Consider the following 17,717-nt stretch of genomic DNA (forward strand, 5'->3'; position numbering starts at 1 on the left):
CAATTGAAATTGGCTCAGACTGTGATGAAGGCAAATCTTCCCTTGCTGGCAGCTGATTTACTCTCCCAGTTATCATTTAGGGGATTGCGGTGTAAGACAAAGAAGTGTGCATATGAAAAACATTTTCATAATGGATTCTCCCAAATCTCCCCAAGAACTGAAACAGAGACAATATAAGACCTGTGATTTATCAGTGCCAGGTCACAGAGAAAATGTGCCAAATTTTTTGGCATATGCAACTTCAGTGAAATATGGATTAAAGCTGAGGTCACAGGACTAAGAGAACCAGATGGGATCATTCCATTAATAATACTGTGAATTTGGGCACACCTACAGCATATTCAATTAAGGTCATTTCTGAATTCTAGGCAGCCCTTGGCAAAACATTTGTTCATCCAAACTGAACACTTCTCCGCAAAGGAAGAGCTGTGTGCATTCAGAAAATGAACCAGGGTTTTGACTGACTAATTGCTTGTACACCAGGTCAGCTTGATTATAAGTTGTAGGCATAATGAAGCATGTTTTGGACACAATGATGTTTTAAATGGCAGCTGTTAAAGGTTTCAGGGCAAGAACTTTCAAAGAACAAATTAATCACCAGTACTCCGGATTTAGCTTAGTTTAAATGCCTTTAAAAATGTATCTGTGACTGATTCACAGCCTGTTTCAAAGCAGACAAGTTTTGACTCTTACTTTCTGATATACTGGACTTGATTAGTAATGGGAATTGAAATGCGGGGGGAAATACAAGCTTCCCCTTCCTGCTACCCTGTCAGCCAGGCACAGTATAGATCTCACCTGAAGCAAATCTTGTTTTCTCCATGCTCTAGTCTCCAGAAATGTTATAATCACGATTCAAGGTTGCCCAGAGACTTCTCAGTGTCTGAGGCATGAAAGCAAAATGGAGTACCCTTCTTCCACTTGCAAACATGAGACATAATCTACCAGGTAATTTGAATATATAAACCTTGTTCAAATGAGCTGCACAGCTCCGAGGTTCATGCTGGAGAATTTCCCAGTAGTTTACTAAGCAGGGTTTACTCGGAAATACATTCCATTTGGTTCAATGTGACTGGCTCCCAGTAAACCTGCTCAGCATGGCTGCCTAAATCTTGCCTGTCTGCCTCCCATTCCATCATCCTTAACGGCTCTCATAATCTGTCTCCTGGGACAGCTGTCTTGCTATATACCACATTGTAGCAGTGCTTCTGAATACAATAACAGATTCAATGTTGAAATCGAGGCAAAATGTGGAAAGCTAGTTTCATATTTTTGTTCTGTTATTAATATAAACAACTCAATATAAAGAAGGCTCTTTATAGATCTCCATGGCCCATAAATCCCAAAGCAGTGTTTAAAACAGGATAGATGATAGATGATAGATAGATGATGATGATGATAGATAGATAGATAGATGATAGATAGATAGATAGATAGATAGATAGATAGATAGATAGATAGATAGATGATAGATAGAATTACTATGATTTGTTAGCTACATTGCAGATTTTGCAGCTGGCACTTGTGAAGAAAGACCCTTGACACATGGACATCGTATTTCCTTGTCTGCTTGCATAACCCTGTTTTCAACATGATCAGTCTATTGACCATTCCAAAGTTGCATCAGGAATAAGAGAGAGAGAAAGAATCAAGTGCTTGGCTTCTGAATGACCTTTAGATCACTCTGTGTAAGGAATCACTGTATGGTTTTCAAATTAAAAATCTTATCTGGGCAGGTAGGGACCGGGATGCCTTGTCCTTGGATGATCTCTCAAGTGAAGAGTCTCATCTGACAAGAGCCTGTCTACTTGACTTCACATCTGAAGAGCTTGACAATAGTGCATTAATGTCATAAGCTGGGGAAAGCACAAGCATTCTATGAAAGTGTGCTGGCACTTTTAATAGAAAGGGCCTGTCAAAGTTTCCACTCTAAAAATACTATTGTCAGAGCTTCTGCCTTCAACCATAGAAGTTCATTCAGGGCTGTAATGGGCAAAAGCTTTCAATTCCGGAGAGACTCCCCCCCCATCCTGTAGAGCATTTGTGGGGGGCATGGGGTTAATAGGAAAAGTATCTGCTTTTGAAACAGTTTTTAATAATAATAATAATAATAATAATAATAATAATAATAATAATAAATCAGTTTTAGTTTAGTTTAGTTTTTTGCCCAAAGAGTAATATGAATAATATTGATTAAAAATAAATAAATCTCAGCGATTCCATTTCACTTTATGTGTACTTATGTATCACGAGCATTAATTCCTAGAGGGCTACAGAATATTTCTGTCTTTCAAGCAAGATTTCCAGTAAAGTTTTTTTTAAGGTGATATTGTTGTTTTAGTCATTTGAAAGCTGACCTACTGAACCGCCTTTTTAAAAATAAATAAATGACCACATTGACTTTCTGCATGTCTAATTCCAGATTCAATGCTTGTGACATAGCTGTCAACGTTTTCCCCCTTTTAAGGGAAATTCCCTTATTCCAAATAGGATTCCTTGCAAGAAAAGGGGAAAGTTGAAAGCTATGGCTTGTGGGCTTCCCATTGGTAACAAACTGGCTGGTTGCAGTGGGGAAACAGGATATTGACTAGAAATACATTTGGTCTAATCAAAGGGGGTCTTATGTTCTTATGACTTAAATTACCAACAATATTTCCTCCATTTCTTGAACAGTAGCACTCCACACTGCAACAGTTTGTTATGGGTTCCCTTTGCATATGCTAACGGAATCTAAGTACTGTTTATTTTATTGCCAAAACACCATCCTCCATACATGAGAGGGATGTATCAGTTTGCTAGGGAACTCTGGAGTTTCCAGAAGTAGAGAAGTTCCAGAGGTTTGGCCATGATATCACTCTGGACCACTGCTCTGGTCATTCTTTCAAACCCTTCCTTAGAGACATTTCTAGAAGGTTAAGCTGGAGGACTTTTGTCCTTTGGTTTGTGGGGTTCCTCAAGATTCTCTTCTGTCCCCTATGATTGTTTTACATCTACATAAACTGCTGGGAGAAGTCAATATTCTTGGGGTACTAAACTCAGCTCTATCTTTCTCTTTCTAACAATCACAGAAGGCTGTAGATGTTCTAAACCAGGCCTTGATATCAGTAATAGGCTAGATGAAGGCTAACAAACTGAAGCAAGGCTAGTTCTTCTGGTCAGTAGGAAGGGTTTCAGTTTGGATGTTCAACCTGTGTTGGAAGTGGGTACATTTCTTCTGAAAACATAGCTTCGGGTCTATCTTGGACCCATCCTTAAACCTGGAGCTTTAGGCCTCAGCTGAAGTTAGAAGCACCTTTGCACAATTAAGGATGTACCAATTGTTTCCCTTTCTGGAACCTTTTGATCTTGCTATGGTGAGTTAGGACTCATGTTACCCCTCCCCTTTTGTATCAAGTATATTGGCTGCCTATTCATTTCCAAGTGAAATTTAAAGTGCTGGGGTTGACCAAAAAATCCCTAAATGACTTGGGACCAGATTAGCTGAAGAACCATTTGGCTTCCTTTCATGATAACCCTGCCTGAAAATCAAGATATTCCACAAAGGCCCTCCTTGTAGTAACTTCAGCTACACATAAGGTAACAATGTTCAGTAGAGACTTTTCTGCAGCACCCCTCAGCTCTGGAACCCCTCCTGCCTGGAGATTTGTATGGCTCTTTTGCTGCCCATATTCAGAAGGGCAGTTAAACATTTTCTTTTTAGCTTTTGAGTCCTCCTAGGTCAGAGGTTCCCAAACTGTGATATACAAACCATTTAGGTGGTCTGTGGCATGACTGTGAAGAACACTTACAATTTGAATTCCATGGAATTCAAATGGCAATGGCAATAAAATATGATCTAAGAAATAAAAGAAGCAATAAAATTACAATTAAAAATATCTAACATCTAGTACAGCACATTATAGTTGCTACAATAGGCAGAAAACAATGTGAATTGGTCCAGGTCCACCAGGCCCTTCAGCAATTTCCAAGTGGTCCATGGGGAAAAGAAGTTTGAGGACCACTATCCTAGATAATATTGCTGTTGTGTTGTGGTTTATATTGTCTGTTAAATTTTATTGTTGCCGTTTCATTGTATGCCACTCTGGTCTTCTTGAAATAGGGGTATATAAATGAATTTTAGTATCTAAGCAAACATAACCCAAAATAGAGATATGATGCCATCACAAAATCTGGACCTATTTTTATGCCACTAAAAAGTTTACTTTTGGCCAAAAGCTGCACTATAAAAATATGAAATCTGGCAACCTGATGACTTCAGAATTGTGAGGAAAGCTTCCAGTAAAGATGGTCCAAAACAGGGAAAGACAAGAACGGAACATAATTTTTGTACTAATGTTGGATGAGGGAACAAAGCAAATTAAGCACATTTTAGCAGTCCTGTCAATACAATTCATTTTGATAGATTTAGCCATAATTGTGGAGGGAAAGCTAGTTTGTAATAAGGATCATATTGAGTTATTTTAAAGGCAAGGATTATCTTATTCAGCACATATAATGTCAGATAACTACTGGAGTTAAAATGAATGTAATTAAATTTGTAAGTTTTTAAAGGAATAGATGATTCATGAAACATTGGGGAAAGAGTTTATTTTAAAACTTTCCTGATTAATTTCTCTAAGCTTTCCAGCTGTTAAAAGCAGTGAAAAAATTTCATGTAAAAGCATGAATTTCAATTATTCCCAATCATGAATATGAACAAATGAACCATTTGTTAAGAACAATCCTATTTTAGAAAATCAGCACTGTTGTGTTAACTCTAGATTGATCTCTTTATAGAAGGAATAGCAAATGCCAAGGTTATGAATATTTATTTTTTATATAAACAATGTCCCTCAAGTGCTATTCCAACACAGTGCAAAAAAAGGAACATAACTGAATATAATCACCAGTGGCCAGATTCAATGAAGCTGTGCTAATGGGAGCCTGCCTAATGAATCCCACTGGCACAAAGAGGCTTTCTCACTTCCCACCTCACCCCAAAATCAGCTCTAGGGGGCCAGGAGAACCCCAGAACCATGTATGGCAGAAGGGGGGAGGTCAGGCTATCAGGCAAGCAGCTATCTCCTTAGAGTTACTTTGAATTCCACCCATAGTTCCCTAAAGGAATCTAAGTATAATAAGAATCAGGCCAGTGGAAATTAAGTTGACCATCAAGTGACTTATTTTAGATATCTCAGAGCCCAATATTATGTTTGGATATGTCATGATAGGTACATCCTTCCACTGACTGAATGGAAGTGGGGGGTTGAATGTTTATAGGCTTCTCCATGTTGAAAAAATCCTTGCCCATGAAAAGTTAGCATATTTGTGAGATGAGGTTAATTCGGCCTTCCACCTAACGTGCTAGGTTTTGGTAGGCAGGGAATGTTTGATGCTGGAGAGTATTCTTTTAAAAACTTCTTATATTCTCCATCATTTGTTACCTCATAATGCCCTGGAATTATGATACATCTGTAGCATTCTGGAGGGACAAATAAAGCAAAGAAGTTGTTTTATCACTGCTAATGGTGAGCCTCACCTGCAAAAAAACACCAAACTGTTGGATTCTCTGGCCCCTGAATAAATTCAGTGGAGTGGTCCCCTCAGTTTCTTTCTCCAAAAAATAGGATAGAGAATCTTGAGAGATCATTTCTGAAGGGGTATAGTCAGAGGAAGAATAATATATTAAGGTTTTGTTTTATTCAGCTAATGGTTTTGTTTGCCAGCCATTCTAAAGAAAGGAGGAGGCCTGAAGGACTGTATATATATATATTTTAAAAAAAACTGGTCTGTTGGTCTGCTTCTGAAAAAATCTTACCTCAGGATAGGTGCAGTTTTATCCTGTGGATGTCTGTGAAACTGAACTACACCTGTTCCCCTTTCTTACACTCTCTCTTTTTTGCTAGGAAATATAGTATTTTATTACTAAGATTACTTTGGCTGCAGTCCCAGACCAATATCCCACTTATATGGAGTCTAAATAGCTCTTGTCAAATATGTGTTACTGGCAATTAGCAAAGCCTTGGGCTTTGCCAGAGCTTTGTTAGCGCAGAACACAGATCCGGGAGGAGAAGGGGCTATGAGGAAGGTTGCCAGTACCTTTGAGCAAACTGAAAGATTTACTAACCAATCAAAAGCTATGCTTCTAAATGTGCGGTTACTTTTCAGGAGAATTTCTGTCCCTTGAATGTGAGAAATGAGAACGTCTGCGAGGATAATAAAAAAGCAGGCTGGCTTTGGAACATGCAGTGGCTGGACCCCCTTAAGTAGTAACCACATTCCCGAAGGGGCAAGAAAACTCTGCCTCTTATGAGCTTCAGAAAAACTCTACAGGGGGAGTTTCTCCCACTGCAGTGACACAGTATTTGGGGGGAGCATTATTCATAGGGCCACACCAGAAGCATACAGGAGCCATCTCAAGTCTGCTAGGGACCCTAGAAGGACCCAAGAATTACACCAAGATTTAGGTTTTATACAGTAAAATCAGCAAACCTTTGTAGATGCCATGCCCAGCTTGGGTCATGTTATGTTGCCACTGCAAGGAGGTTGGTTTCTCAAACCATACCTGTCAGGAGCTTGTCCTACACTCGAGTAGGACCCTGGCAGAGACACATGCCCGACTGGCATGTTCCCTACCTCCTGGTTGATCGTTTGGGAGCTTCAAAAGCTTTCTTCAGCCCAAATATCACAGCAACCGATGCCAACAGACATCGGCACACTTAGGGATCCGCAGCTTGCACAGCTTGCGTAATAGACCTCAGCAACTCAGCATTTTGGCTAATCTACTTTATTTACATATAAACACACATGGAGCACTGCAACATGGCTCCCTCTCTCTCTAGCATCAGACAGCAAAGAGAAAGAAAAAAGGACAATAGTCCCACTTCACGGAACACAGTAACACAAACATCCTGTCTCTGTCACTTCCCACTTTGTGGAGTCAAAACATACACCGCCATGTGAAAGACAACAATCCCATGACTGCAATCACGGAGTAGGAATTCTAACACTACCTACTCCTGCCTTTAGAAAAATACAATTCATTCTTACTGTTTTTAGGTTTAAGTAGGGTTATGTGACACACACACCCTTAAGAAATTTTGCTAGTCTCAATGCCAGCTCCAGGTCCTTGTGGGTCCTCAATCACCACAGTCAGCTCAGACCATGAGGGAAGGGCATACTACAACAACAACTTTTTTGTTCCCCTCCTCATTGTCAGAGGGGCCAGGGCCTCTCTCTGCCCCTGTGGTGTGATATCTCCTCTTGGCAGCTCTTCATCTTCTCCCTATATTGCTGCTTCTGTCTCATAGGCCCCGAGGAAGGAAGCTTTATGTCCTGTGGAGACTTATGTTACTTCTCCTCTTCCAATTGAGACAGTTGTGCTGTCTGAAACCTCTTTCACATTTTAACACATGTGTATGATGTTAAACAATATGGTGGCCTCCAGCTACTGGTCCTGACTGATGGTGACCACTGCCTTTGGCTAGTCTCATCAAAACTCATTTACTTTCCCTCCAAATTCCTCAGATGTTTGAGCTGAGGAGAGGCCTCCAGACTTTCCATTTTGCTTTTGGCGAAATCTGACAACAACTTTGGGATGAGCAGAATTCCCGTGCATGATATAATTATTTTGGCTTCCTTTCAAATCCTACAGATGTTTTGCCTGATTACTTTGCCCAAATAAAATCTGCTTTCCATATCAGCCTTCAAACGACATTTCGTGGGCAACTCAAATTCAAAGGATGCTTTTGTCAGAGATACCTACTTTACACTTCTATGAGCTCCTTTGAATAATGGAAAGACATAAAGCAGAAGGGGTATAAAATGTGGCTAGGCAATTTATATCATGTACTGTACTCAAATGTACTGCACTTAAAGTGATTATCTACCAGCAACCTTCATTTGTGTCCCTAGTTCAATAGGAGAGTGAGAGACAATGCAAATGCTTCCATCATTCTTCTTACGAGTACAACAAATAGCTAACCTTTCCCTACCCACCCAATTGTTCCTGCAATATCTTTATTCTTGCTTGAGCACAAAGGTAATTTTAAGCAGTCCTTTGTTTACTCAGATTGATCATCTTTGTTTAAAAAAAATAAATACCTGTACCGTTGGTAACAAGAACTCCATAACAATTTCACACTGAATGATTTCCTGTATGGAGGGAAAATATCTGTCATGAGACTCAAGCTCTTCTATTCACTAAGGAACCTTGCACAACAGGAGGCTGGAGTAAGAACTTTTGTTTATAGATCTTGCGTCTTTCGTACAATCTCAACTTGTCTCTCCACCTACATACATTCCAACCTACTCCACCATAGTGGGTCTTTTATTTTTGTATTTATTTTTTTGCAATGTGGAGAAGAAGAAAAACCCTTGTCCTTCATCCCTTACAAGATCTGTTAAATATGTCAAAGCAGGCAAAATTACACTGGGGACTTGCACATAATCAGAAAAGAGGAAATAGTAGAATCATGTGATTGTAGAGCGGGAAGAATTTTGAGGGTCATGCAGTCCACCCCCCTGCAATGCAGAAATGCATCACTCCAAAAAGTGAACAACAGAGGATGCAGATTTTGATAACTTTTGCATCATGCACTAATATATATGAGTAGATGGACATATAGAAATATTTACCATAGTTTAGGTACAAATACATCTCACCATTGTGGGAAAGACTTTGCCCAGGTGACCTCTGTTTCTGAGGGGAATGGACATATCTATCAATTTCAGTTCTCCAAATACCTCATTTTTCCAATCTTAAATTCAGCTCCCCACATATCTGCAACAGTTTGTAAATCATTTTCCTAATAATGAAATTTCAGCAGCATTTCATTGCAAAATTCTCCTGATAAATGCATTTTTACTTAAATGCATTTTTTCCTAATGCAATGCATTTTTGTATGTTATTTTCACAAATATATGCATTTTTATGCACGTACTACCCTAGTATATGCATTTATGTACACATTATTGGGCTGAATAATTACATTGCAAAATTCATAGAAGTGTGGATTTCCAACAATGACTGTGTTTTAGTTCACATATTGATTCAAAAAGTCTGAGTTTGATAGGTTTGTCTTTAAATGTGAACTGAACTGAATTCCTCCCCCTTTCCCAGTGCCTTCTTAGTATACTATCCAGGCAGGAGCTGTTAATGGGCAACTTCAAGGTTCCTGATCTCCCTTCTTATGGTTCTTCATCCTTCAACCTGACTTGGACTGGACAACCCTTCAAATAAAGACTTCCTTCAAACAGAGCATTGACGTCTGACAGCTCTTCATATAGATAACTATCCTCTGTAATATGGCTACCCTAGGCCACATCCATTTGCAATTTAGCAAATTCAGAATTGTTATAAAAAGTCAGGCCGGGAATGGGGAGTTTGTGCTGCCTCAACCAGGTAGAAATTGCGGAGACCACCAACTTAGAGAAATCTTAGAATGATGAGCTACAAAGGTTTGTAACTTGTAGGGTGGGTGGAGCTGAGGAAGATTCCAGAAGCCTCACAAGCTACATCATAGGTGCCAACTCCCTGGGAATCTGGATGTCTGAGCACCCACAAATTTTGGTGCCAGGGCCATGCAGGCTGTATGGCACCCATGGCCCCAGGCACCCATGGTCGCAGGTTGGCACTCCTGAGCTACATGCCTAGGCTTTACCTTCTCTGCTTTGCAGTCTTACTTGTCTGATTTGATCTGAAGAAGGTGGGACTTCTGTGGACTTCATCTCTTGCCTTCCACCACAAAGGCTGCAAAAGATGGAGAGCAAAGGCCATTGAAATGCATAGAGAACTGTTGTGGCTAGAATGTGGGGTCCAGGGACTTCATCATTATACTGGCTGGAGCTGCCAGGAGTTGTAGCCTGAAACATCCAGAGGGCACCAGGTTGGCAGCGGCTAGAAATCTCTTATCATAGGTATGGGGAATCCATGGACTCTAAACTCCAACTAGTCCCAGCCAGCATGGCCAACAGCAAGGGACAATGGGAGCGATAGCTTGGCAACATGTGGAGGATGCAGATCTGTTTTATCACAAAGTAACAGCCCTAGAAGGTCCCACTTGACAATCTACCGCATACGTTTTGAGATATGTATCACAGCTCATTAAAACAACATTCTGGAACCTCAAAGAGTTCTGCATAATTTCTATCAGCCTTTCAGTGATTTGTGAGCTGACAAAGCAAAAGCATCATTGCGAGGAAGATCCTCCCATGGGTTGGATTTAAACATTATACTTTGATTATAATAATTACCTCCTTTTATGGCACAGGCTAGTTTTATTTCTCAAACATCATAAATGGCTGGCAGTATAGTGTCGGAGAAAGGGGCAGTTGATTTGAAATTCTTTGTCTTCCTTTCCTGGAGATCCTCCCTCTGAAATAGCATTGAATCTTTACCAATGTGATTGGCAGTGTCATTCTTCAGATGTCCATCTATACTCATTGCAAATTTGGCCTCAAGAATTTGGAAACTGAATTCTTAATATTGCTATTTGCCTACTACTACTACTACTACTACTACATGGGTGGCACTGTGGGTTAAACCACAGAGCCTAGGACTTGCCGATCAGAAGGTTGGTGGTTCGAATCCCCGCGACGGGGTGAGCTCCTGTTGCTCGGTCCCTGCTCCTGCCAACCTAGCAGTTTGAAAGCACATCAAAATGCAAGTAGATAAATAGTTACCACTCTGGCGGGAAGGTAAACGGTGTTTCCGTACACTGCTCTGGTTCACCAGAAGTGGCTTACTCATGCTGGCCACATGACCCGGAAGCTGTACACCGGCTTCCTCGGCCAATAAAGCAAGATGAGCGCCACAGCCCAAGAGTCGGCCGTGAGTGGACCTAATGGTCAGGGGTCCTTTTACCTTTACTACTCCCATACTAGGAAGAGGAGTTGGTGCTAGGGGGGATATTTGATATCAGGAGAAGAGGTCCTCTGTTGCTGCCTTTGGGGCTAGGGGCCAATTTTGAAAAGGCAACAAAGGTTCTTGGATCAAGGCCAGAAAATATTCACAGACAAATGTAGGCTCAAAACAGCAGCTGAGGGAGTTCCAAGCCTACCATAATAACAATGTTGGATGATACCTCACATGCCACAATAGTGGGATCGTGTTAGGAGGCAAGGATAGGAAGTTGTGTGGTGTTTTGAAGAAGTTGGAAGAGTTTTATTAAATATGTCAGGTGTTTTGTACACTGAAAAATGTCATGGAAATACTTAGCAACAACTATAGCGAGTAGAAATAATTTGTGAATTGAACCTGTTAGTGCCTGTCATTCAGTACTGGGCACCAAAGACTGTGTGCCCTTTCAGAATTTGGCTTTTTTTGCCCTTGGGTGCTGAACATGTTTAAATAGCCCAGAGCACTGTAGCACTAAAGGCTCTCAAAAGTGTGGGATCTGGTTGACTCTCTCCCACTGAACCCTGGCTTCCACATTTCAAGTACTTCACATACATTGTCAAATTATACACTGACACTTAGTCTTCTTAGTGAATGCAATTAGTTCTAAAAGGAGTTGGATGGCTACAAAAATACCCATCTTTTGTTTATTCAGGGGACAGCTTGCAACTTTGGTATAGGGAGGAGAGTTGTTCCTCTTTGTAGGTTCAGTCACATTCCTGAGGGACGACCTCTAGCAGAGAGAGAACTGTGTAGCCTTGGTGCCCGTTTACTTGTGGGCCGACATTGCTAACAAGGGAGCCAATTAGTAACTGTTGTGACAGTTTGTGCAATATTGACAGCTGTTAGCTGCAGTAGAGTTCTGGGTTGTTCTGCTGCCCTATTTACTAGGGAATATGATTATGATGAGGAGGAGACAGTGTATATACCTTCTGTGAGCCATTATTTAACATAACAAAAACACCTATGAATTTCCAATTGCTCGCTTTTTCATTCTTTTCACGACTCAATAAAATGGTAAAAGCATTCACCTGATTTCCAGCATCTATTTCTTTGTATACCAGCTCTACAAAGTAATTGAAGATGCAGCTAGAAGGATGACACATACCTATTAATCAGACTCTGCAGATACTGTAGGCTTTTGTATTGTTGATCAAATGGGTGCTAATGTGTGAAGATTTTTTTTTTAACTTTTGGAAAAAAGAAGATCTGAAAGCATTAATAGTTAGCTATTGAAGCTTATATGAAACGAGACATTGTTGGATCAATCAATGTCAGCATTAAGTCTAACCCATTTGGCACTGTTTGTTAGTGACACAGAGACTTTTGTCCTTAGATTGCTTTCAAAATCCTTATTTGTTCTTTTTTTTTGCAACAGTGAAAGTGTAGCTTTCATTCACAAGGTGGAACAATGGAATGAATTTTTTAAAAGGTAGGTTTGGATCTAGCATGCGACACTTTAATTATCACCTGGGTCAACTCCAGAGCTGAAGCACAAGTTTTCATTATTTTGGGACTCATGAAACTTTCAAGTTCCAGGTTTTGGTGTCAGTTTTGACTTCAAAATTAAACATTAAGCTTTTTGTATTAAAATTGGACCTCTGGATTCAACTCTCTAGATTGGTTAGATGGATAAAGTGAATTCACTAAATTCTGTGGCAAGTCATCTATCAGATCTGGACAAATGAGACTGATCTCCTATATCAGCTGCCCAAGAGCTAACACTCCATACCATAAACTTTTATTGGGGGGGGGGAAAGTTAGAAGCAGTTTCAAAATTCACATTTTGTGGCACAACTCTCCAACCATATAATGTGTACAAAAATGCTTATTTTAGTAAAAAGTGAATATAAATTGTGCATATTAGTGACAATATACTCTATTGGGGGAAATTATTTGCAAAAGTGTACTAGGCAGAAATATGTTTAAAAAAAATGTGTACATTTGAAGAAATGTGCAGGAAATGCATACAACTTTTCATGCAGACTTTTCATGCAGACTTTTAAAAATGTTTGCCGAAATGGAGTGAACTGAAAATTGGAAACATGAGAAGGGGGGAACCTTAGCTGTTCTTCAACATTCTCACTTCCCTGAAGCTTGTGGTGCAAATCTTCAGCTGAAGAAAGTAAATATAAATGCATCTATGAAAAAGACATTATTATTATATTATTATTTTATTTATGAATTATGTCAGGTGCTTTATCTTGCCCAGGGCAAACCAAAGTGACTTACAAACAAACAAATAGGCAATAGACAAAAAAAATTAAATCCTTGCACAAATGTGTATATCAGAATTGAATATAGAAATGGGTACATTTGGAGAAAAGTATACTAAAAATGCTGGTTTGTATTTTTATTTTCAAGCAAGCTAATTTCTTGTCTCAAGTGATAAAGGCTCAGGTAGTTCAGTAGAGCTGAGTAAGAGAAGGTTTCTGAAGGGGGCTGTTTCTGAAGGCTGCATATTCCTTGTCTTGTTCTTAAAGGCATGGCTCTATTATCCCAAGTAGGTATTAGAAGATTGCTCTCGAAATTTGGAACTAATTTCCCCATCTGAAATAAGCTGCTGAAATGAAGAAAAGTAACCTGGAGTGGACTTCTGGGTGAAAGGACTGTGAGTTTAGCTCGGTTCCGAGACTGAAAACAAGTTCCTAAGCTCATATGGTGCTCAAAAGCACACTGTTCTTCAATTTTAACTGTATGTCTTGCATTCCTGGCTCTGGCTGGTAGAGCTTAGGGTCCTCGTAAAAAAGCAAGGAACTCAGATCTAAGAGAAGCCTGTCGTGTGCTCAACCCTGACTTAGTATTTGTTTCAGATAAACTCCCAGAAGGGTTATTGGATTGGTGGGTCTTCTTCCTTCGAGTTCATGCACAGTTCTGCTCTGAATGTTTGAGACGGCAGTTATTTTTATTACGCTGATAAAAACTACGTAGTAAAAATAAAATGGGGATCATAAAAGAGGACATTTTGAAAAGCAGGAAAATAGCATTGCAGAGTCCCCACCATCTTTGACATTTAATTAAAATTTATACCATTATACGTTACTTAATATCTAAGCACAGAGGGAAAATGGATGCAACTTACATGCGCAGCTTTCCCCCCACATGCATCATATAAGGAACACCATTGTTCCCAAGCCTAAAAAACTGGAGCTGGTACCAGAATTCAAAACAAGAACGGTATGTTCTAGTTCATGGAATCATAGAATTGTAGAATTGGATGGAACTGTTGGGTTTTCTTGATATTAATGTGGCCAATGGTACTAACTTGCATGGCAGCACATCTGTGAGCTCTTGACAAGTCAGCACACCTGTGGTATCTTAACAATTTAACTAATTAGCAGGGGGAGTTTACCTGCTGCACCGAATGCAGCAATGTGATAGGGTAATTGATTATTTTGAAAAATGTATTTAAGTTGATCAAGTGGTGTAGTGTGTACTATTATAGGAATACTATTAAGCAATGCTGTTGAGTATTGGTGAGGAATGGTGGTGAGAAGGGGTGTTTTGCAGCTATTTGATTACTATTTAAAAATAAAGATAAGCAATGATATTGCGGGCAACCTTTTATTCCATTGCCCCAGTCACTGTGCAAACTCGGTTGGCACAGATGGTCAACAGGAACTCCAAGGGTCAACCTCTTGCCATGCAGGAATTACAGCTGAAGAATCCCTGACAGATGGCCAACCAACTTCTGTTTAAAAACCTCAAATGAAGGAGAGTCCACCATCTTCCAAATTAGCCTGTTCCACCAGCATCAGAAAGTTCTTTCTACTGTTTAGTCAGAATCTCCTTTCTTGTAATTTGAACCCAACGGTTTGCGTTCTATCCTCTGGAGCCAGTGGATTCCATCTGAATGATATTTTAAAGGAATCATACATAACTTTAGTGAAAGCAGAATGGATGAAATTTGTAAGCAGCAATGCCTCTGATTCCTGCCAGATTTCAGAAGGATGTCTGCATTAGTTTTCTTGCAGGGTAGTTGTTGTTGCAGTTTTTGAGTGAGTGAAACAGGAATAACTTATTCTCCCCATGTGTTTTGTGGGCAACTGACATGGGTGCAGACATGGGAGGAGCACCCCTAGGTTGGAAACCTGCTAAATTGCATGGCTTTTGTGCTACGTACCTTTCAAGATGATTTAGGAGAGAGAAGTGGTCCACAGCTCAATAACCCACCCCTCAAAAGCCTCCTGGGCAAGGGGCAGCAGTGTGTTGAATTCTGGGGGGAAAGGAGGAAATGATTCGCTGTCGCTGCTCTCTCCCTCAAAGCACTGGCATTCAGAAGCCCATGTAAAATCATATTCTCTGCTTACTAGCTGGACCTGTCAGTCATCCCCCCTAATGATCCTGGTGTTTTCCTTATGCTACAGATCTATGTTTCAATTTCATCAACACTGAGGCATCATGAAGTATTCAGGAGTCTCTGCCTTGACTTCTGCAGATCCTTCTTCACCTTTGGCAAGGGCCCCACTACCACCGGCAACCTCATTTCATCTTCAGATTTGGGATTTGTCCAAATACCATGCGTACTCCTTGAATAAACATTTCACCTATCTCCCCTGTGAAGAAAGTTGCCAAGTGCACGATTATCTCTCCAGGACGAGGTCTTTAATTTTGCTATATGCTGAAAAGAACATCAGCTCTTACACGGTGCCTTGACCAACTGTGAATAGGATATTGTGGCCTGGCATTTTTACAGGATCAAGGTCATCAGCATACTAATGTAATGTCATCCAATTCATATTCATACTAGTGAACTGTCTATGTGGTCAAGGAAGTAATTTAATTTCTCAAATTGTAGTAGCAAAAGGTTGTAGGCTTGGCTTGTCCTTTGAAATAGATAAATATGTAAATAGTGACATGTGATGCAACCATATTGTATTTCTGCAGTGGAATATTCTAATCCTTTGATCTTTACAAAACGCTAAACAGAATGTGGTTGATGAGGAAAGTCGTAACACTGCATTAATCCTTTATGTAAAATAATTCCACTCCCATCTGCCTGTGTTCCAAATTGCTTGCCGCAGCATCCTCGCCAGCTGTTTGGGGGTTCTTTGTGTCTTCAGCTACTTAGCTTTCATTTCTTTCTTTTTTTCAGTTGTGACCAGTAAACAACTTAAACCCAGTTCCCACACTCACTTTGACCACAGTTTGATGTTCCATTTTTCCTCAAGGTGTCATGACACATTCTACAAAGATGACCATTACGAAGAAAAATCTCTGACAGTGTGGCACTTCCTTTTCATAGATAACCCTAAACCTCTGGTTTAGGAGGAATACATCAGAACCTAAGAAGGTTATTGCTGAATCAGGCCAAAAGCCCAGTAGTCCAGCATCCTGTTCTGACAGTGGCTAGCCACACACAAGAGCCCTTTGCCTACTTCGCTCCCCTAAATTCCACCTTAGGTCATTCTAGACCAGTGTTCTGCTACCCTTTTCTGTTTCACAGGAATGGGGAAACTTTTGTCTGTAGACAGCCAACTGCCCTCAAGGGTAATCTGTCAGGGACTGCATGCCAGTCGTGGGCAAGGCCAGAACCCAAAATTGGCATAGTTTACAAAATTGTATAGTTCACTTGACTCTTCTTTCTTTGTGCCATTGCCTGAGGACCACATAAAATTAAGCCATGGGTTGCATGTGGCCTCTGGGCCTCAAGTTCCCCAACACTGCTTTATTGATCCAGGGAGATGTTTTACGTCCCACACCTTCTGAATTCAAATTTAATTGGGAGGCTTTCTCAACACAATTCTGGAACTGGAGCCCACATAGTTTGCTGTAACTTTCAGTTCATTTGCATATTTATTTCCTCTCAATATGGATGTGCTCATTGATAAAACATTGTGGACAAAAATCTCGATGCAGTTGTACAGCCAGTCCCATCAAGTTGTGTGTGTGTGTGTGTGTGTGTGTGTGTTATCAGAGTGCATGTGCATCAGGAGGTGGGGAGATACACACACACACACACACACACAAATTCAGGAATGGGGGGGGGGGAACCAAACAGAGTGATGGAGAATTGCTAATACATCAGTTCCATTTTGGAAACAAAACAGACAATTCATCTAGGAAGAAGTTCAGCTGAGCAGAATTTCAGAAGTACCCCTAGCAAGAAGCAGTGGGTTGTGCACAATCTGAACTTGGTAATGGGCCTATGACAGTTCACTACAGGATGTGGTGATAACCACCATCTTGGACAGCTTCAAAGGGGATTAGACAAAGCCACAGAGGATAAAGTTATCAATGGCTACCACCTCTAGGATCAGAGGTAACAAGCCAGGGGATGATTATTGTCCTCATGTTCTTTTTGTGGGCTTCTCAGAGGTATCTGGTTGGCCATTGTGGGACACAGGAGGCTGGCATAGACAGGCCCTTCATCTTACCCAGCAGGGCTCTTTTTATGTCCTATTAGATTTTGTTGCCAGACGTTGCCTAATAGTGTGCTGGTTCTGATGAAGCAACTTCTTTTCAGCCATACATCAAATAAGGTAGTTGTCAGGCTGCTGGCAGCAACTCCCGGCTGGTTGCCCAAGAACGTACAAAGACAAGGGAATGTTTCTTACCATCATTTTTTAATTCAGTATTTACAGAGAGAGGCTATAGAACCCAACTTCTTGGATAATGGCGTTGTCCCAAGTGAATCTCCACACACCTTGTCTCTCCCACTTCCTCGTTCGTCATTCTCAGTCTCTCTCCTATGGGTGCTGCTACGTGCCCTCTGTCTTTGAGTTCTTTGCTCTCCTACTTTCAAGGCTCGCTGGGTTCTGGGAGAGGAGGGGTCTGGAATGCTTTCTAAAGACACTGTGTTCATCAGCTGTCACCCTCCCTGGTGCTTCCTTCTCCTCCT

At 40.6% G+C, this 17,717-nt stretch overlaps 2 long non-coding RNA genes across 3 annotated transcripts; both read left to right on the plus strand.

The window, feature by feature from the left end:
- The first annotated feature begins 29 nt into the window (after positions 1-29).
- LOC309377457 lies at positions 30-1,884 on the plus strand. Its single transcript, XR_014171592.1, has 3 exons — positions 30-91; positions 831-948; positions 1,507-1,884. It is a non-coding gene; the product is annotated as an uncharacterized lncRNA (long non-coding RNA).
- Positions 1,885-3,496: 1,612 nt separating this feature from the next.
- Positions 3,497-9,238, plus strand: LOC309377456. Of its 2 annotated transcripts, none has more exons than XR_014171590.1 (2): positions 3,497-3,576; positions 9,101-9,238. It is a non-coding gene; the product is annotated as an uncharacterized lncRNA (long non-coding RNA). The 2 variants fall into 2 exon arrangements; XR_014171591.1 differs by lacking the exon at positions 3,497-3,576 and adding an exon at positions 6,552-8,020.
- The last annotated feature ends 8,479 nt before the right edge of the window (positions 9,239-17,717 follow it).

The sequence above is a fragment of the Podarcis melisellensis genome (genome assembly GCF_964234715.1).
Source record: "Podarcis melisellensis genome assembly, chromosome: 9".
Classification (NCBI taxonomy): domain Eukaryota; kingdom Metazoa; phylum Chordata; class Lepidosauria; order Squamata; family Lacertidae; genus Podarcis; species Podarcis melisellensis.